The sequence below is a fragment of the Pseudophryne corroboree genome, chromosome 6 (genome assembly GCF_028390025.1).
Source record: "Pseudophryne corroboree isolate aPseCor3 chromosome 6, aPseCor3.hap2, whole genome shotgun sequence".
In the NCBI taxonomy this organism is placed as follows: Eukaryota; Metazoa; Chordata; class Amphibia; order Anura; family Myobatrachidae; genus Pseudophryne; species Pseudophryne corroboree.
In genome coordinates, this window is record NC_086449.1 from 63,719,262 (window position 1) to 63,742,158 (window position 22,897).

A 22,897-nucleotide genomic window follows, 5' to 3' on the forward strand; every position below is an offset into this window, starting at 1 on the left:
AATGTCTGTGTGCCTATTGGACAGCACACGTTTATAATGCTAACATTAAGTTTGACTGGAAAAATCTGTAAAATAACATTATACAAAAATTAAACACAATGCGTTCATGAATGAGATGATTCATTCGCAAATTATTTCTTTTTAAATGTAAGTAATCTATTTTTCTAAACGTTTTACCATCACTTTCATAGTCCAGTATTATTACTAAATGCAAATATTAAGGGAAGATTTAATAGGCTCTCTACATTCTATATCCTTTTATAACAATTGTAAGAAATGGTTACTATTTCCAGGTGGAGAACATGGATTTATCATATATAAATGACAGTAGATGTACATATACACATAATCATAAATCAATAACTGGCAATTAATGTGCTATAAATAATATTAACCATGTATATGTGACTATACATGGGGTACCACAGATTAAAGTCTATTTAACCACTATTGGAAATGACAGGAATAGTTACAGCAATGCTGTTTCTGATGGCAATCAGTTGGACACAGAATCAACACCTTTTTTTCTTGGAGTCATTTTAATTCTTTTAGAGTGGAACCAGCTGTAAATCTTGCACCAACTTGCAACTTTAGGTTATCAGAGTACTGAGTTATTTTCTCTGAGCACAGTATAAAAGTCAATGAGAAGGCAGGAAGGAGATCCAAAGTGACTTCTAACATCCATAACTATGTACCAGACTTCAACAATTACAATGGATAACATGCAGATACTGTATAATTCACAGGAGTTTATAGGTTAACTTGACTTGTGTATTATAATAGTGGTAAAAGTGATCTATTTGTCTTTATATGTTTAACTCTATTCTCAGAAAGGAACATTGTATAAAAACTTAATGACATACTGACAAGGCTGACAGATCACACCATTTCATTAAAAGCATTTGGAAATAAAAACAACAGGAAAAAAATCCGGAGCAGAGATGAGATAAATGTAAACCACCTGTATAACTGAACGCCTGAAACAAAAGAAAGGGAAAACATTTACACACCTTAGAAAGTTATAATGGAACTTTCAGCATCCACTATAACATTTTCATGAGGCAATGGGGGTGATGTATGAAAAAACGTCTTAACGGGCATTATGTGTCCAGGGGTGTATCACCACATTATTGTGGTGATATGCCCGCAGCCACCACAATGTATGATTAAGGCCCCCGCCGATGTGTGAGTGCGTTATCCTACCTGTCCTGTCCCGCGGTAGCGCACCTGCCACATCAGCTCTGCCGGGTTCAGCGCCACAGTCTGTGCGCATGCACACCTCTGTCCTGCTTCCTCTCTGTGCCGCAGGAGGCCCCCGGCGCATACATTATGATGTTTGTGGACCAGCAGATTACTGTCCACGAACAGTAAAGTTTGTTGGAAAAAAAAACTCAGTGAGTGCACATTTTGCGCTCATCGCCTGCCTGTGGGAGGCGTTACACCCGGCAGCTACAAGAGACAAAAAGTGACAGCAGAGGCAATCATACATTGCCTCTGCTCTTCGTCTCCCGTCCAGTACTGCAGGGAAGCGGTAAGTGGCGGGGGCGCGCGGTGGCCAGGGCATACGGCATTAACACGCCAGTCATACATATGGATGCAGCGATAAATGCTGCCTTAAGGTGCGCTGTGGTCAGCGGGAACCACAGCACACTTTCACACATCTTGCCCTATGTGTATTAAGGAGGCAAGTGATATCTATTGCAAAGCTTGTCCCTGCTAATCTCTTCCTCTTTCCCAGCAACCATACCAGGTTGGGGAATTATATCATTATACAGTCCCACTGCCTTGTACAACAAGAAGAACTTGTTTTATGCCCATACAGATAAACCACTAATGGCATCTGAAATCTGAAAAAGTAGGATTAGAACACAACCCCTATGTACTACATTTCATCCGCTGTACATTTCCAATGCCAGATTTATAGGTAAACTCCTTACTGCGACAATTGTTAATTTTTTAGGGCTTTCAATGCTAATACTGGAAGCAAATTCAAATGGTTGATCCCATAAGGCTAAACCACAGCGGTGTGTGGGAGCTGCCGATACCACAGCCCTGTGTAGAAAACAAATATTTCATTTAAACCTAATGTGCCATTCCTCTGTGTATCTGTGGCCAGTGCCTCTCTGGGTAAAAAATACATAATTATTCCTCTAAATTGCAAATGTTAGTTACTGCACAACATGATCCATTCCATAGCAGTTGTATGCTGGCTTGTAAACAATATTGGCATAGAGTAGTAATGTACCATATTGGGATTATGTAAATGGGGACTTTATCATTCTTCCTCTAATTTGCACCATCTAAGGGTTAATTTTGCACAAAGGTGTGGTGGTGTAGCCAAGCTCTTATATAAAACAACTTGTTTGTGATTGCCCTATGACTTGGAGAAAAAAAACACTGTATTTCTGTATTATGTTCATTTTAACATACTCTACCCTGCACCTCCTGTACTAGGAATGGTGAGGAACGCATGATTGGCCGCATATACTTCCTGTTTAAGGGCCTAATTCAGACCTGATCGCTAACTAGGGTTTTTTGTGCTGCTGCAAGCAGATAGTCGCCGCCCATAGGGGAGTGTATTTTTGCTGTGCAAGTGTGCAAACACATGTGCAGCCGAGCGGTACAAAAAAAAAACTTTGTGCAGTTTCTGAGTTGGCCAGGACTTACTCATCCGCTGTGATCACTTCAGACTGTTCAGGGCCGGAATTGACGTCAGGAACCCTCCCTGCAAATATATGGACACGCCTGCATTTTTCCAAACACTCCCTGAAAATGTTTAGTTGCCACCCAAAAACGCCCTCTTCCTGTCAATCTGCTTGCGATTGGCTGTGCGAATGGATTCTTCATAAAACCCATCACACAGCAATGATCCGCTTTGAACTAGCCTTGAGGAAGGACCCGGAGAGGTCTGAAACGCGTCGGCGCATCCAAAGGTGTCTCTTTGATGATTGTGGAAAGGAGTATTGCCGGAGAGTCCAGTACACCGCTTCCCGGGAGGTCGCCTGGTATTAAGAACAACCTTGTTTGGGGATAATTCTATCCTCAAACTATCCGGTAATTATTTACTTTTGCACATACAGCCTGGAGAACACCTTAGATATTTTGTGTGCATTGTTTTATGGGATAATTTTACTTGGAGTTTTATGTTTCAAAAAAAGAGTTTTAAACATCTTTTTACATGACGGAATAATAAAAAAATTGTATTACACTAGATGCCTTTTAATTCTTCTATCCACATATGATATTGCCGATTGGAGTCCTACTGCAAAAGCCGGCTCACAGAAGAAGAACATAAAAGAAACCTATCTGTGCCTGAAATCAAGTATTTATAAGGGATGTACCAAAACCTATAATATTTTGATTTTATTAGAGAGTTAACCATTGTCATTTAGGCGCCCCCTACAGTGCATTATCAAAGTTTTTTTCCTACAATGATCCGCTTTGTACCCATGTAACGCGCCTGCAAATTGCAGTGTCTATGCATGCACAGTTCTGACCGAAACCCAGCACTGCAAAAAATGCTATTGAGCGATCAGGTCTGAATGACCCCCTAAGTATTTAGAATGCAGTGTGAGAATGGGAACAACATTACTTTCTGTTCGGAGCACTTGGAACGCTGACTGGAATACTTGCAGTACTGGTTTGGCGGCCATGTTACTTCTGGTTTTCTGAAAACTTCACAGAGATTTTAGACAATTAGCAGGGTTGTTATGTAACTATTTGAAGCTGTTTTATGTACTATATATAAAGGACTATATGCATAGTGTGCCACAGACTCATTAGACAGGACATACACATCAAGTGTACTACCGTGACCAGCTCCCCTGGATCAGCAATATCTGTCATTTTTGCTGACTGTTGGATCTTCCAGCTGTGTCTAATGTGATTGGGGCATTGTGGCTTTGAAGTGCTTATTACCATCTTTACATCCTGTAGGAATCCTACACAAAAAGGGGTAACATGCTGTATGGTGGCTTATTATATTATGTATTAAATGGCTTTAGTACATGTGAGTAGGTGTCTGTATACTTGGTCACACAGTGCCATCGTGTTGCATGTGCATTTGCATTTTTTTTATGTATCCTTAAAGAAAACTGGAAAATATGAATTGTTCCTTCAAGTGGATTTATTGATGTGCAGACAGTAAACAGTATTTAGTGTAAGGAGATGCTGAACGCATCCCGTATTATAGTATTACTTCTCCATAATTATTACTCTGCCCGTGAGAGTGTTTGGACTGTTATTGGCTATGGTATGTGGTTTTCCCCCTCTTACTTTATATTTTGTCATGAATACATATAATCAGTAGGTGTGCCAGGGCTGATTCACTTACACCTATTTCTTTTTGCAGCATTTAAAGACTTAGCATCTTTGTTTTTACAGCTTGGCTGCAACGTTTTCACTGTTCTGCTATTTTCTAATACAAGACTATTGTACTGTATTTATAAAGTAGACTGCTCACAAAAAATATAATTATGTTACTGACTGTATAATGAACCGAAAACTGAGGAAAGTTTGCCTATTTCTGGCAATCCAACATCTAAAAAAATGGAAGCGTCAAACCTACATATATTTCTACATTTTACTATTTCTGAATGGACCCTCATTTTTTACTTTAGATTTTTTTTCTATCACATGTACATTAACAGAATAATATCTTATAAATGATTATCTATATGCTACATCAAAGCAACAACATTTTAGAATCTGTGTATTTCTTGCTGTGGACACATTAATATGTTTATTTAAATTCACTGAACACTTTCTAACACCAGCTACACTCAATAACACCATACATTTTACAGAAAAACATGAATCCAAATACAGTCTACTGAAATTCATACTTCTAAGAGCTTTTCAGCAGATTGACCCATCTCTGATACATACTGTATCACCACTGGCTACTTTCTGCCCTGTCATGTCCAGCCTCGCAATAACACTGTTCTCCTTTCCTGTTTAGTTACTGTGGCACCAAATATATAATAGCTGTGCTGGCATAAGAACAATGTAATATAATATATGTGTAAATAACTTATTTGATTTGCTTCTTGTGATGGATAACAAAGAGGCTTCTTTACTATGGCCCTCATTCCGAGTCGTTCGCACGGTAAATTTCTTCGCATCGCAGTGATTTTCCGCTTAGTGCGCATGCGCAATATCCGCACTGCGACTGCGCCAAGTAATTTAGCTATGAAGATAGTATTTTTACTCATGGCTTTTTCATCTCTCCGGCGATTGTAGTGTGATTGACAGGAAATGGGTGTTACTGGGCGGAAACAGGCCGTTTTATGGGCGTGTGGGAAAAAACGCTACCGTTTCCGGAAAAAACGCGGGAGTGGCTGGAGAAACGGGGGAGTGTCTGGGCGAACGCTGGGTGTGTTTGTGACGTCAAACCAGGAACGACAAGCACTGAACTGATCGCAGATGCCGAGTAAGTCAGAAGCTACTCTGAAACTGCTAAGAAGTTTGTAATCGCAATATTGTGAATACATCGTTCGCTATTTTAAGAAGCTAAGATTCACTCCCAGTAGGCGGCGGCTTAGCGTGAGCAACTCTGCTAAAATCGCCTTGCGAGCGAACAACTCGGAATGACCTCCTATATCATAAACATTTAATACACTTGTATTATTGGTGTAACAAAAATGCAAATACTTTTTTATTACAAAAATTTACTTAATTAACCAGCAATGAACAAGTTCTTATACTACTACTAGAGACAATTAGTGAGCAGCACTTGCAGCAATTTGTGAAAGACCATTTTGAAAAGCATGTTCAGAAAATGAAAAGAGGATACAATAAGCACAATGTATACTTACATTTCAAGGTAAGACATGAAAGTGATATTAAACAATTGTTAGCATTTTGTAGGCTAGAGATGTCCTGTAATAGAATTGTAAGTAAAGTCTTATTAGAGTCTTTTGTTAGAGCAACCCCCCCCCTACCCCCCCGTGACTTGGTGAAAAAAAAAGGTATTTTAAGCACTGAGTTAAAATAAAATATAACTTTTATTTAAATTGGTAAAAATCACAGAATCAGTGGATTTTCTTTGGATTTGCTTTATGTGATGGATAACAAGGAAGCTTGTTTAATATATTATAAACATTAAATCAACTTGCATTATTGATGTAACAAAAATTAAAATATAAAAAAAAATCTACTACTTAAGCACAAATATGCTTTGTTTCTACATATGTTTGCAAAAATAACACAAATATTTTTTTTTAAATAATAGAGATATATACATGTCTGAGCATGTCCAGCGTGAATAATGTAATTATTTTGAAATTATGGTTAGATTGTACAACCCTTTTTCTGTGACAAAAGTTTTGTGTTTTAAAAATTCTGAAGTCCATCTTATGCAACCTATAGGCATCTTTATCTTGAAGCCATTTCTTAGTTTCCGATCTTTTAAACTCTCCTTTATTAGACTTATAATATTTATCAAAGCCACAATAAGTGCCTGGGTTTAACACTGTGAAATAGTTTTGATTAGCTGTGCTGCATTACATACTGTGGCTTTTTTGAACCCTATGAGTCTTATCTGACAAAACACCTCTTGTAAGAGACTTTTGTGATCGCCCTAAGATTAATATTTTTTTTTTATATCAAATGATATCAAATGATGATATTTAGATAAAATTATATAAAAAATGGGCGTAAATCAGGGAGTGTCAGGGGGTGTTATGGGAGGCTTTGTGGGCATTTCTGGGTGTATTTGGGGGTGGGTTGTAGGTGGCAACTCGGCGTTTATGTTAAGATTTGGAGGTGTGGCATCTGTCACTTTTTGTTTGACAGAAAAGTGTGCTAATACTACTTAGGTCATTTTTAGGGAGTTTTACTATACACATTGTATATTACATTACACTGGAACAGAGATTCAACTATAGATGTTTCTATTCTCCAGTCTTTAACAAAATTGATATATATAAAAAAGTCACATTCAGAAAAAAAAATCCTAATTTGAAGTTTTATTGAAGTAATACATGGCAACTTACTTAACACAGGCTACCTCCAGTATCTCAGAGGAACTCCTTATGTCATTACTAAGTGTTATTTTACAAAATAAACACTTGCTGTATTCAGATCATTTATATGATTTCCCTCCTGTGTGACTCCTGATGTCTAACAAGTTGGTTCCAGTGGGTAAAACATTTTCTGCATTCAGAGCATTGAAATGGTTTCTCTCCTGTGTGACTCCTCTGATATATAACAAGATATTGCTTGTTGACAAAACACTTACCACATTCTGAACATTTAAAGGATTTCTCTCCTGTATGAATCCTTTGATGTCTAAAAAGTTGTTGCCTGCTGGTAAAACATTTGCTGCATTCAGAGCATTGAAATGGTTTATCTCCTGTGTGACTCCTCTGATGTATAACAAGTTGTGAGTTCTGGGTAAAGCACTTGCTGCATTCTGAACATGTAAATGGTCTCTCTCCTGTGTGACTCCTCTGATGTGTGAGAAGATGTAATTTACGTGTAAAGCTTTTGTCACACTCAGAGCACAGATGTGGTTTCTCGCCTGTGATACTCATTCTGTTAATTAGATGAGAACAAATTAGCAGTAGAAGGTTTCTCCTACCAAGAAAATGAAAATAGTTTTTTTGCTAATCGCTCAGAATTTTATAAAGTAATGAAATCTTTAGTTGGCTTGATCAGAGAACAGTTTCCCTTTCCACTATGTCTCTTATTCTTAGTGTGAATCCTGCTCCATTTTTGTCCAGTATTTTATCCTGTAAGAAAGAAAAGATCACATCTAAAAGCTTAAGGATTACCTGTGTAGATCTACTTGTACAGTTATAATGTTATATTGTATAAGGAACATGATGTATATATATTTACACTAACATTTATGATCTAGTATTTTACTATTCTTTAAAAAAAATTCTATATTGTCAAATTGCTTTATCTCCAATTCCAGTTACATGTGCAGCACCGAGGCCTCTACATTATGCAGCTAATAACAATACTTAATATACACCATATGGTCTATTAATGTTTTTATAAAAATTGTATAATCCCCATACTCTGTCCTCAGTATGGGCATATAATACATTTCTCACCCTCTACACTGACCATAGATGGGTAACACATGCTACTGATCCTGTAACACCTACTGTCAGCTGATGCACCAGGATGCTGCCATTATCTCTGCACACACCATGGGAATGTGGAAAACATGATCGTCTCAGAGTAAATGTGAAGGAACTACTAGAGACAATAGAGGAGGTCACCTCCTGGTGCATGCCAGGAATAGAGCAACCTCCTCCATTGCCCTTCCTGTCTTTGCAATATTTGTTGCAGAGCCCCCGTCTGGAGTCCGGAGAGGATCTGAAATGTATCAGGCTACTAAGGGTCAGGTGCATATGTAAAAGTTCATATCCCACCCTCTATCAGCTTTGCATCCCTCCACAACTCTTACACATAAGTCTGACCCTGTATCCCCTGCTTTGGAGGTAGGAGCAGTGAGCATGGAGTAGCACACTGCAGCCAGAAGGTGGGATAACTTTTCAGCAACAGGTGGAATGTTGGGGTGTGGCTACTGATATGGGGGTGTGGTCAGTGTTGTATATACACTGTTTTGTTTGTGTATATGTACATATTTGTGTATGTGTGTTGGAATAATAAAAATATTAGCACTTAAAGTATTATATTACATTCATTATTTTATTAACATGGGAGGAAAATAGGGGGAAGAACAGTGGAAGATGGGAGGAAAACAAGAGGAATAACAGGGGCTAGATGGGAGGTAGATGGGATAATACAATTTTCTACTGTTGGTGTCCAGATAACAGGAAAAAAAGGAAATTTGTGACAAAATAACAGCACTTTAAGGGCATGAAACCCCACTTCTGCCCTCACTAGACGTCACATCCATGTACACTAACTGAAAGGTGTAAAGACACAACCAGAGAGAAAGGTGGAACACAGAGAAACTAACAGGATGAGATGGGAGGAAAGGGAATGAAAAAAGTACAAAATACATATTATATACACACATACCCAGAATAATAGTGAGTTCCAGAGAATAGTTATGTGTGTGTCAAATATAGATTGATAGATAGATCTGTTAGTAAACTTACATTTTGCATCTAATTTCACAGCCCTGTATTGTGGAAGCTGTGGATCCTACTGAGTTGCACATACATCAAAGGGCCAAGCATATGCACTACTCTTTAATTTATACCCTGGATTTGTTGCTGCAAGGGGCCCTTCTATTGGCTATTTTGGAATTTATATCAGGCATCGCTCTGCTTTCCAATGGCTGGCCTCTCACTCAAGACCAGACACAACTGATCCGTGTTCCTCTAAGAAACCATCCCTCCCTTTCTATATCCTGTCTTCCCTCTGTCCCCTTAAGGGCCGGCCCAAGCTTTATGTTTTTGGTAAGCAAATATATATATTTGCACTCCTTAATGATTAAAAAATCTTTAAAGGGACAGTTTGTCCTCACAAGGAAGGGGCATGGCCAAGAGTACAGGGAGATCATCGGCGACAGGGAAATAGTAGGAGACTGGGGAGACAGCGGTATTGGAGATAGTGGGTGACTGGGGAGGCAGGGGTGACCTGACCTACTAGCACCAGACACAGTTATAGTAACACTGAAGGCCCGGCTTTCTGCGGCCGACAATAACCACACAGCCATGGCAGCCCACCCAGCATCTAGAGAGAGCTGCTGCTGGAAAAGGAACACTTTCAGGGATGCACATGGGGTTTTGGGTAGGCTGGGGGCATGGTCCAGGATGCCCAATGCCCTTCTTACTGTGGCACCTTATCAGCCGCGTATCCAGTTTAATGGTATGGTCGGCCCTGGTACCTCCCACTCAGCACCTCATCTCTTCTCTATACTGCGGCAGTGCAGGAAGTAGCAGAGCAGTTCCTGCAACATGACTATCCGATGTCTGTGGTGAACCACAGCACTCCGGGAGAGAGAAAATTCCTTTGTTTGGAGCACTCTTTTGTGTATATATGTAAAATGGTATATTTATTTTCAATTAAAACTTAGCTTTTATTTAGTCAAATTCAAAAAATACAAATTTGTTGGGGTATATAATTTAAATACAAGTGCCAATATTTCCCTTTTAATTAAATATTAGACGTGGTATTCATCCTTGTGGCAAAAATATTGGGCGAGATCAATCCATCATATCTGGATATGTTTCTCACAATTACTTTTCTCTGGTGATATTTATTCTATCTGATCTATAAAGAGTATATACATGTGGATACATGATTCTTAATTTTATAAATGGTGAGGTGAGTTTTATGAGGAGGTATTTATGATCATGGAAGGAAACAATACGATGACCATTTCAATTTATTAATCGCATCAAGCATATATAGGAGACAAATGAGAAGAAGTATACCGAATAGAATTTTGGCTATAGTAATTGCTTATAACATGTATTTATTTATTTAATTTCATATAGACAGTCGCTGCCTGCTGCAACCGTGACAGATTACTGTCCTATTTGTTATGCTTGAGAAACAACTTGATCATAATAACTTAATAATAATAACTTGAATAAATCAGAGATAAGGCACTTAAAGATCTTGCTAGCTATTCTGATATCACAATACGCCCCGCCGACAAAGGCGGGGGCATTGTGATACAGGATTTACATGTGTATAGAAGGGAATTGCAGAAACAGCTCAGTGATAGTAAGGTATATAGATTATTACCAGGTGAACCTACTAGGACATTTTCTCAACTACTTATTGAGCAATTGCAGCTGGCAGTGGATAACAACATCATTTCTAGTGTGTTAATGAAGGCTCTCATTACTGATCATCTGGTGGTACCTGTTCTTTATTCCCTACCTAAAATCCACAAGAGTTTAGTTAACCCTCCGGGTCGGCCTATCATCGCTGCCCGTGATGGTTTGTTTCAAAAGGCAGCGACTTACATTGACACATTATTGCAACCTTGCATCATTAATAATGAACAATATTTACTTGATACTACTTTGTTTATTAATTGCATTAGGTTGTTGGGGAGTTTCCCTCCGAATAGTGTTTTGTGCAGTGTGGATATTTCCAGCCTTTATACTGTCATGCCTAATAATATGGGTTTGGCAGCCGTTCGTAAGCTATCGACCGATAATAGCGCATACTCTGGACCAGATGTTAATTTTGTGGTGAATTTACTCGAATTGATTTGGACACACATATTTTATATTTGATGGCAGGTTTTACCTGCAGACAGCTGGGTGTGCGATGGGATCCCCTGTGGCCCCATCATATGCTAATGCATACATGTTTTGTGCTGAAAAAGAGATATTTTTTGATAGTTGTGTGGCTGAATCCATTCTAGTTTACAAACGGTATATAGATTATCTCTTTATCATCTGGCTTAAAACTGAGGAAGAATTTGTTTTTTTCATTGATAAACACAATAAGTCTGATCATCCCATTAAGTTTATTTGTAGCACGAGTAAGGAATGTGTTAACTATCTTAATGTATCTGTTTCTGTTCGTGATGGAGCATTACATACTGAATTGTACCATAAACCCACAGATCGGAACACGTTACTACACGCAGAAAACTTTCATCCTAAACCACTTAAGTACGGACTTCCGTATTCTCAGTTTATATGGGCAGAATGTAGTTGCAGTGATAAGACAGTAGCATGCAGGCATATAGATGAAATGATGATCAAATTCACTCAAAGGGGATACCCTATGGAGACATTGTTGTTGGCTAAATGTAGAGCTTTAAATATGGATAGAGACATATTGCTAACATGTAAACGTAAGAAACGTGAGAGTGATCGGTTGCCTTTGGTAAATCATTTTAATACATAAAGCCAGTCCATTTCTAAAACAGCCAAAACACTGTGGCCTATTGTAGGCACGGATAAGGATTTAAATCTGAGTACTGTGTCCATTATGCCAACATACACAAGATGAAAAAACATTAGGGACTAGGTTATGAGAACTGATATTACCGGACAACATTCGGCTAATAGCAAACAAAATTTTATGTCACTAAGAAAGGGCTGCTTTCGGTGCTTAAATTGCAACACATGTCATTCTCTGATCACAGGCTCATGTTTTTCTCACCCTCAAAGTGGACGTAAACACTCGATTGATCATCGGGTTACTTGTACCACTAGATTCATTATTTACTTTATCACGTGTCCATATGTGCTTTGCTATGTTGGCAAAACTGACCGCACTTTGAGGGAACGTATGGTCAACCATAAATTAGCCATTAGGAATGCACTATTGTCCGGGAATAGCGATCAACCTGTTGCCCGGCATTTTGCTCAGGTGCATCATAGCGTAGCTGCGCTTAAGTATATTATTATAGATCATGAACCAGAGAAACTTCGAGGAGGTAACAGGTCTGCTTGATTACTTAGGAAAGAATCCCTTTGAATTTTTGAACTTCAAACTTTGACCCAAAAGGGCCTCAACGAGACGCTAGGACTTTGTTGCTTTTTATAAGTAATGGGGGTATAGGTTTTTCAGTCTATTTATGAAGAGATTGATATAGAGGATTTATTCAGTGTGCCATTTTTATGTTCACAATTCTTGTATAAGTTTATGCTATGCCAGTGTCACTTATACTATATACTGATGTCTTTATCTGTATATTTTTTTAAGTTTTTGTTATTCATTCCTGTTTTATTGTGGGTGTGGGTATATTGAGTGCTCAGGTGTTGCGGCTCAGTACGGTGACGTCATCAGTGGGTGTTTCCGTCCGGACCTGTGACTGAGCTCAGTGCACGTTGTGGGGAGATACTATAAAGGTATGTGTTTTATGCTTCTTGTTTGTAATCTCAAGAAGAGGTGATTAAACTTCGAAACGTCACTATATAACCTGCTTGTGCCGTGCAGTATATTCTGAGTGCCGCCTACATCGTCTTTGCTATATATATATATATATATATATATATATATACAAAGCAGTGGCGTGCGGTGAGCTCAGTGGCTGGTGAGGCACTGCAGCCATAATGTCTGCTGTGTCCCGCCGATGCCCGCCATCGCACCCAAGCCAACGCCTGTTACCACCGCTGTCCCTGGGTCAGTGGGAGACAAACAAAGGCAGTGGGCGATTCCAGGGAGAAGCAGTGGGTGACAGCAGTGGGTGATGCTAGGGAGAGGGTGACAGGGAGTGGGTGTTGCCAGTGAGAGGGTGATAGCAGTGGGTAACGCCAGGGAAAGGATGACAGCAGTTTGTAACAGGGAGTGGGTGACAGCAGTGGGTGACGCCAGGGAGAGGATGATGCCAGGGAGCTGGTGACAGCAAGAGGGTCACAGGGAGAGGGTGAAAGCAGTCTGTGCCAGCTGTGGGTCACAGGGAGAGGGTGACAGGAAGAGGTTGATGCCAGGGAGTTTGTAACAGGAAGAGGGGAGAGGGTGACTGCAGTTGGCGCCAGCTGTGGGTGACGGAGAGAGGGTGACGCCAGGTAGAGGGTGACAGCAGTCGGTGCCAGCTGTGGGCAACAAGGAAAGGGTGACAAGGAGAGGTTGACGCCAGGTAGAGGGTGACAGTGAGAGGGTAGAGCAGTCTGTGCTAGCTGTGTGTAATGGAGAGAGGGTGACGACAGGGAGAGCGTGACAGGGAGTGGGTGACAACAGTCCGTGCCAGCTGTGGGTAACAGGAAGAGGGTGACGCCAGGGATAGGGTGGCAGGGAGACAGTGACAGCAGTCGGGGCCAGCTGTGGCTGACGGGGAGAGGGTGACAGCAGTCAGTGCCAGCTGTGGGTGATGTCGAGAGGGCAACGCCAGGGAGAGGGTGACAGTGAGAGGATACCAGCAGTCTGTGCCAGCTGTGGGTGACAGTGAGAGGGTGACGCCAGGGAGAGCACATTACTGTCCCACTCTACCAGCAGTATAGAATACAACAGAAGGAGTACAGTCGTGAGCCTTGGGTTCCTGATAAAGCATGGGTGAGCTCAGCCCATTACAAACTAAAGTACCCGCCACTCTCCCCCCGCCGCAGCCCTAGCTGGACATAGGCGTGCGCACTGCGCAGCACATTTTATTAGGGGATGCACCGTCGTAGAGGCATGTCTAGTACCACCTACCTATTGGGCATGTCTAGCAACACCTATTGGGCGTGTCTAGCACCGCCTATTGGCATTCTTTTCTATTCAATATGCACCTTACCTATATGGTGGTTTCTCATAACAGGGAACCTCTGAAGAAATGTATCCTTCCTGGGCAGACGGCGTCTTCAGTCGGTAATCACTATTCATGTAGGAGATCACATGATCCGGAAGATGGCTGTTTGTGTAGGAATATAACCAATGTGATCATCATACAACAGAGATTCACCCAGACTCGTGTCACCTCCTACCCCCTGCATCTCTCAGCCACACCATCATCTCCTCCCTGCGTCGTCTCTCAGCTACACCATCATCTCCCATCTGAATCTCTCGCAATAGCCCTCACTTTGTCTCTCATTCTCTCCACTTCACTCTGTGCCTCTGAGCCTCCCACCCTTCTGTCTATGCCTCTCAGTCACCTGCCCTTCACTGTCTCTCAGCCTCATCGGTGGTGGGCCCAGCAGGACAACAAGGGCAGGTGGGCGGCCGTTCGAATGGTGTGACGTCATCGGGTCACATCGCACAGTACATTGAGGCGGAGGAGTAGTGTGGAGCAGCGGGCTGGATGGGAGTAGTGGTGTATAGCAGGGAGGGTAGGATGGGAGTAGTGGTGCATAGCAGGGAGGGTAGGATGGGAGTAGTGGTGCGGAGCAGGGGTGGCAGGATGAGAGTAGTGGTGCATAGCAGGGAGGGTAGGATGGGAGTAGTGGTGCATAGCAGGGGTGGCAGGATGGGAGTAGTGGTGCATAGCAGGGAGGGCAGGATGGGAGTAGTGGTGCATAGCAGGGAGGGTAGGATGGGAGTAGTGGTGCGGAACAGGGGTGGCAGGATGAGAGTAGTGGTGCATAGCAGGGAGGGTAGGATGGGAGTAGTGGTGCGGAACAGGGGTGGCAGGATGAGAGTAGTGGTGCATAGCAGGGAGGGTAGGATGGGAGTAGTGGTGCATAGCAGGGAGGGTAGGATGGGAGTAGTGGTGCGGAACAGGGGTGGCAGGATGAGAGTAGTGGTGCATAGCAGGGAGGGTAGGATGGGAGTAGTGGTGCATAGCAGGGAGGGTAGGATGGGAGTAGTGGTGCATAGCAGGGGTGGCAGGATGGGAGTAGTGGTGCATAGCAGGGAGGGTAGGATTAGAGTAGTGGTGCATAGCAGGGAGGGTAGGATGGGAGTAGTGGTGCGGAGCAGGGGGGTAGGATGGGAGTAGTGGTGCATAGCAGGGGGGTAGGATGGGAGTAGTGGTGCAGAGCAGGGGTGGCAGGATTAGAGTAGTGGTGCATAGCAGGGAGGGTAGGATGGGAGTAGTGGTGCGGAGCAGGGGTGGCAGGATGAGAGTATTGGTGCATAGAAGGGAGGTAGGATGGGAGTAGTGGTGCGGAGCAGGGGTGGCAGGATTAGAGTAGTGGTGCATAGCAGGGAGGGTAGGATGGGAGTAGTGGTGCGGAGCAGGGGTGGCAGGATGAGAGTATTGGTGCATAGAAGAAAGGTAGGATGGGAGTAGTGGTGCATAACAGGGGGGTAGGATGAGAGTAGTGGTGCGGAGCAGGGGTGGCAGGATGAGAGTAGTGGTGCATAGCAGGGGGGTAGGATGAGAGTAGTGGTGCATAGCAGGGGGGTAGGATGGGAGTAGTGATGCATAGCAGGGGGATAGGATTAGAGTAGTGGTGCATAGCAGGGGGGTAGGATGGGAGTAGTGATGCATAGCAGGGGGGTAGGATGAGAGTAGTGGTGCATAGCAGGGGGGTAGGATGGGACTAGTGGTGTGGAGCAGGGGGGGCAGGAAGGGAGTAATGGTGATGAGCTGGGGGGGGGGTGTTGGGCAGGATGGGAGTAGTGCTGGGAAGGAGCTGGCAGTTAAACATTAATGTCCCCTCACCTGTATCTCCCAGTCCCGGCCACGATCTCTCCCTCCTATTTGCATAGTTTGACATCTCCATGTACGGCCGCCAATTTGCTCCCCGCCCTCCCAACCCCCGGTAATGCATGCAGTCCGGCCAGAGGCGCCGCCACTGCTATACCCATTCCACTCGGCTACCAATCATCATCATCCCCCAACGCACGGCGCACGGACTCCTCGTCTGCCTGGTGTGCGGCTCCTCTGCTCTGGCTGCTTCACACCAGGCAGACGAGCAGTCAGGATGCTGTGCGGGGGGGAGAGGGAGGGAGAGAGGGAGATAGCCGAGTGAAAAGGGTATCGTAGTGGCGGCTCCTAGCGCTCTGCCTCTGGCCGGACTGCATTACCTGGGGATGGGAGGGCGGGGAGATAACAGGCATAGATAAAATAAAATATACGCTGTGTCTTGTCCTTCCGTCCGTCCCCCTCATCCCCGCGACTGTCCAGTGACAGGGGCGTGCTTTCATTTAGGCAGAAAGCACGCCCCCTGTCACAGAGGCACTTATAGTAGTGCCGCTTCTGATGATTTTTTTAATGGGCATTCACTGCCCAAAGCTTAGCCCGGACATTTCACAATGCTAGCGGGCGGCACTGACAGCAGTGCCTCCGAATCACACTACAGGCAGTTTTTTAGTAAATCCAAAAGATTAAAATAATGTAAAGACTAAAGCAGATAGTTATGACACTGAATATGTGTCATAAGTATCTTCTTTACATTATTTTACTCATTAATGACAGGGGAGGCACTGCCTCCCCTGCCTCCCCTGACTGCACGTCCCTGATACAAAGGAGCACCATGTGACATATCCACACCCTATTTGTTAACATAACAGTTACTGGGTTGGATCCAGTGTATACAGTTGCAGGCTATACCTTGAGGTTCCCATATCCTCTATCTTTTCATCATCATATATATCAGAATGTCTTTAAGATCATGAGAAACAAAATGATATCATAGCTGTACAAACATTAGTCTGTACAAATATAATTGTTTGCTTCTTTATGAAAGACTTTTGTACTGAATCATTGTTACATTCCTGCTGATATGTAGAACAGCTCTTTCTGCTGATACTCTGCCTGGACAATAGGTGACTCCTAAACAAAAGGTTCCTTTGGTGACATAACAGGAGGCCGGAGGCTGCTGTGATCTAATTAGAATGCAAGGCGTTACCCCTGCCAGTGTGTAATTACCATTCCCCATTGTAGTAAGTGACTTTAGGAATATTTACACCTCATTTACAAGACAAGGAGCTGGGCACGAGAAGCTGATGTGCTGAATGACTATATACTAATGTTATGTGACCCTAATTTACATGTCACCTTTCAGTGTAAGAATTCCTTCTGGTCATCCTGGGAACAAATGAGGAGAGATGGGGGAGGAGTGACTATAAATAGGCTATATCAGGCCACTGATAGCTGATGGAGGAGCTGCTGGATGAGTTACTGGTTGGAGAGCTGGGAGGATGGATCAGTAAGAGAGAGACAGAGGACGAATCTCCAGAGTAAGTTAAATATATTATACATAAATATATACTGATACGTGAAATACATTTGTAGATACAGTATTGTCTTGTTTTCTAAAATTAAAACGTTTAAACGTAAATATGGTTAAATAGTTTAATCATTTAATTATATGTAAAAGGATATATTACTGTTATCTTTATATTCTATATTTTGTACTATCTATTACTTTATGCACCTTTATGAGATGACCCAAGATTTTGTCTTGTCAGACCTGGGCTTTTTAACCCGGGCCGAATCTGGGTTTTTGCTCACAAACACCCTCTGACACTACAATATAGACAAGGGAAATTCCGGAGTCATCCTCTTTCAGACATAAGCTGGGTTTTGTTTCTGCTGTTCTGTGTCTGGCTTGTTGTCTACATGTGTAATACCTTACATATTACTCTGTGCATCAGGTTAGTAAATATAAAGTGGTGTTTAGGTGACAGCTCCTTCATATTATCTTGTAAATTTCTCTGCATCAGGTATATAAAGGGATCTATGTGACAGCTCCTTTAAAGATACATATACTTCTTTATATCTGGTATCTATAAGGAAGAATCTATGTGACAGCTCCACCATAAACTCCTCCACATTACTCTGTGCCTCATCTGACTGGAAATTAGGATATTTGAGCAATTTGGTAAAATACACAAATATGAAGACAATGGTAAATGACTGGAACATGGGCCTATTCAGTATGGATCATTTATGATATGCGATCGCATCGCTGGTGGCCATTTGCATACTGGGTATCCTTGCCCTGTTCTAGGCAGCCCCCAGCATGTGATCACAAACAGTTGCAGTATTGCTAATTTAGCATAACTGCAAGTGAAGCTGAATCAGGTCCCATGTTTGTTAGTCTATATAAATATATATCATGGTCCAAATTAAAAAAAAACTATTACTGTAAAAGTAGAATTACCCCTGTAACCTTTATTCTGTTTAATATAATATTTTTTTGTTACAGGACAAATGTGCACAATTTCCACTAAGAATATTACAATACATTGTGGAAAGGGACATTTATCGCTAATCAAGACAACTACAGATGTAATTTCTTCTTATACCTTTGGAGAATTTACAAAAACGATTTTAATTTTCTGATAAGCAAAAACCTTCTGCAGCTAATTTGTTTATTATCTAATACATGATGAGTCTCACAGGAGAGAAACCACATCTGTGCTCTGAGTGTGACAGAAGCTTTACATATGAATCACATCTTCTCACACATCAGAGGATTCATACAGGAGAGAGATCATTTACATGTTCTGAATGCAGCAAGTGTTTTTCCCTAAAGTCATCTCTTGTTATACATCAGAGGATTCACACAGGAGAGAAACCATTTACATGTTCAGAATGCAGACAATGTTTTCTCTGCAAGTCACATCTTGTGAAACATCAGAGGAGTCATACAGGAGAGAAACCATTTACATGTTCTGAATGCAACAAATGTTTTTCCCAAAAGTCATCTCTTGTTATACATCAGAGGAGTCACACAGGAGAGAAACCATTTACATGTTCTGAATGCAACAAATGTTTTTCCCAAAAGTCATCTCTTGTTATACATCAGAGGAGTCACACAGGAGAGAAACCATTTACATGTTCTGAATGCAACAAATATTTTTCCCGAAAGTCATATTTTCTTATACATCAGAGGATTCACACAGGATAGAACCCATTTACATGTTCAGAATGCAGCCAATGTTTTCTCTGCAAGTCACATCTTGTGAAACATCAGATGATTCACACAGGAGAGAATACATTTAAATGTTCAGAATGCAGCAAATGTTTTCTATTTAAGTCAAGTCTTGTTAGACATCAGATTAGGAAACATATAAATGCTCTGAGGACCTAATTCAACTTTGTACATAAACCCTATGGTTTATAGACAAATCTGATGTTTGGGGGTCTGCACAGGCACAAGACCTGTTCTGTGTATGTGCAGACTGGGTATTGTGATACAGTTCACAGCCCCCTGGCACCACAGAAAGATGACATGCTGTGGAATTTCTGGGGCAGCAACTGGCAATGTTTTTATAATGGTGGTGGTTTAGGGTCGGCTTCTTTGGATGCAGACTTCAAGGACCTGGGTTTCTGTATCCTACGGCCAGTCTGAGGAAGCTTCAGATTATGCAGACTGACCATGGTCTGCAAACATTGTGTGTTTTAACCAGTGATTGCAATTGTCATAGTAACATAATAACATAGTATATGAGGTTGAAAAAATACAAAATGTCTGTCGAGTTCAGCCTGTATTATAATTCTTACACTACTCAGTATATAACTTGTTAACTTTAATGACCCAGATTAAGTTATATTTATAGCTCTAAATAACAGCTATAATTCATGCTTTTTCTAACATTCTCTTCCTTTAAAATGCTATATCCTTGGATATTTTGTTCATCTAGGAATTTATCTAATCCATTTTTAAACATATTAACTGAATCCGCCATTACTACCTTCTCTGGCAGAGAATTCCAAATGTTTACTGCCATTACTGTGAAGAACCATTTTCTACGTTCGGTTTGAAACGTTCTCTCCTCCAACCTCAGAGAGTGCCCACGTGTCCTGTAGAGCCTTTTCTATAAACAAATCACCTGATAGATCCTTGTATTGTCCCTTTATATACTTGAAAATATTAAGAATGTCTCCTCTTAGAGGCCTCTTTTCGAGTGTAAACATATCTAACCTTTCTAATCCTTTCCTCATAGTCAAGTGCTAACCCCTTGATCAGTTTGGTGGCTCGCCGCTGAAGCCTTTGTAGTTCCAAGATATATTTTTTTTAGTGCGGTTCCCAGAACTATACACAATATTCAAGGTGTGGCCGTACCAATGATTTGTACAGTGGCAGGATTATACTCACATCCCTTGTCTCCATTCCCTGTTTTGTGCATCCTAATACCTTATTTGCTTTTGTTGCTGCACTTTGACATTGGGATCTGCTACTAAGTCTATTATCAATGAGCACCCCCAAATATTTTTCCACTACTATCTCCCCTACAATTTCCCCATTTAATTTATAGGCTGCCCGATTGTTCGTAGTCCCGAGGTGCATAACTTTACATTTTTCTATATTGAACCTGATACAAGATACAGCACTTGGATCTTGCAGATGCATGCAGGAAGTGTCTATCTCTTACAGATGCCTCCTGCTGTGTTTCAGTGTTATTTGTACAGAATTACACATCCACTTCCTTACGGCTGTGTAATTCTTTACACATCTGAATCACCTACTGAATGCAGCAAGTGTTTTACTAGAAATATAACGTGTACTAATCACATGAGTAGTAACTCTGAGGGCCTGAATGTAGCCTGTGTTTCATAAGTAAGTTACCTTGTATCACTCCAATATGGTTACAAGTAAGAAAATGTTTCTCTTTTTGAATGTGAGAAGTGCTTTATATAAACCAGTCTTGTTACAGACCGGGGAGGAGAAACATCTGTAGCTGATCGTATGTACCAGTGCAATGTAATAAACAATTTGTATAATTAAACTCCCTAAACAGCCTGAAGTTATTATTTATTTGTGAATATAATTTGTCACTATCATGGTATAAGGGGTGGTACTACTGACACCTAATACACTGGTATACAACACACAGGAGAGATAATAGCAGTTATCTTGGTGTAGTGCATTGGTTTAAAAAATATTTTCTCATTTTCATAAAAGGAAATTCATCCATGTTAAATGATATCAGTAAACTATTAGAACATACTGTAAAATGTAGTAAGGAAACTGACAAATAGGTATGAAAAAGTTATACAAATAAATGAATGGAGCTGGGGCAAGTGGTGCAATAATTTGCATTGTATACCCAAAAATTCTTAGCCCGTTAAGCTGGATACACACTATAATACCCCTATTCCACTGGCACTAAAAACTTGGGTTATTGCTGTGATAACCCGGGAGTGGCTCAGTAAGAAAGGGTTAACATGGGTCATGTGACTCGGGAATCCAACCTGGTTAGCTCGCAGGGTTGGTCCTGAAAAAGACCCAGGTCTCAGTGTAGTGTAAACGGGTAAGCCTGGTCAATGTCATTTAACTTTTCACCAATATGAAAGTTTTTCTACCCTTTACCACAGCACCAATTTGTATAACTTCCTCTATGGGGTCAATTCTATTCGGCAACTAAAGAATAGCTCCGGGAATTAGCTCACGACGCTATTCAACTCAGCTAAAGTTAAGTCGGCGATGTCCCGTTCTCGCCGACTTAACAGGTAGTTTTGTCGGGAGAACGGGCATTCTCCGACTTAAATACCCGGCGCAAGGCTGATTCCCGACAGAATCAGCCTCGCGCCGGCCGCGAGGCAGGACTTTTGTCGGGTTTCTTCTCTCATCCCCCGGGGATGAGAGAAGAATTCCCGACAATTGCGGGCAACTAGTAGCAGAATTGAATAGCGTCGGGAGCTAATTCCCGGCGCTATTCTTTAGTTGCCGAATAGAATTGACCCCTATGTGTATAAATAAGAGTTTGTGGATTTTTAATGCATTTATAGATAACAGACAATTGCACACAGTGACCATGCAGGGCAGCTTCACTCAAGTTAATGCTGTTAAAAATTATACACTTTGCAAAATACAATAATTACAAAGATTGTACAGATAGTCAGTTGAAAATATGTTACTAAATAAACAATGTTGTTGTAAAAGAACAATGGTACTTCATATTGATACCTGCTGCGGAGACAGGCCAGTCCCAACCTGCAAGTGCCACCTTTCAGGAAACCCACAAAACATTACTGCACAGGAGATATGCACTCAGAGGTCAGAAGTCACATGTCCTGGTAAGTTATCAGAAGATGGTACATTATACATCCATGGTCAGAGGTCACATGTGCTAAAGATTGCCTGGAATAACAGACAATGGTATGCAGCAGCAGATTGCTAAAGTCTACAGTGGTCCATGTTCTTTGCACCCTGCTGCCAGAGCTTACAGAGGTCTGTACAAGTTCCCAGATGTCTTTATCAGTAGACAGAATAGCAGAGTATGTCTGCTGTCCCAAAGCCAGGAAGCGAATGGGAAAAAGTAGGCATAGATTGGCAGTAAGTGTCCACTTGAGGAACGTGTTTGGAAACCTGTGACTTTGACAGGTAATATTTCACATTTACATTGTCAAATTGTGGCAAGTAGTCCTGATTTTTGCACTACACACTTTGTCCTTACCTACATAAAAACACTAAACCTACATTTCTAGAACCTTTCTTCAAACTAAAAGTAGATTAAAACTGAAGGCCTGTACACACTAGTCGATATAGTAAATTATGTTGTTTATTTTGACCCTTCCTCAGCGATATATTTTACTATATTGCCCAGTGTGTACGCAGTAAATGATGAATGATGAGCAACCCCACGCCTCATTAATGAGGCTCACTGTCACCTGGCCAGGCAGCTTAATTTGGACTCATCGTTCCAAATTTGCATGCAAGGCCCGGACGCGGCATAA

At 41.5% G+C, this 22,897-nt stretch overlaps 1 pseudogene; it reads left to right on the plus strand.

The window, feature by feature from the left end:
* The window catches only part of LOC134934256 (oocyte zinc finger protein XlCOF7.1-like), a 96,864-nt pseudogene extending 77,557 nt beyond the window's left edge, over positions 1-19,307 (plus strand).
* Positions 19,308-22,897: the final 3,590 nt, after the last annotated feature.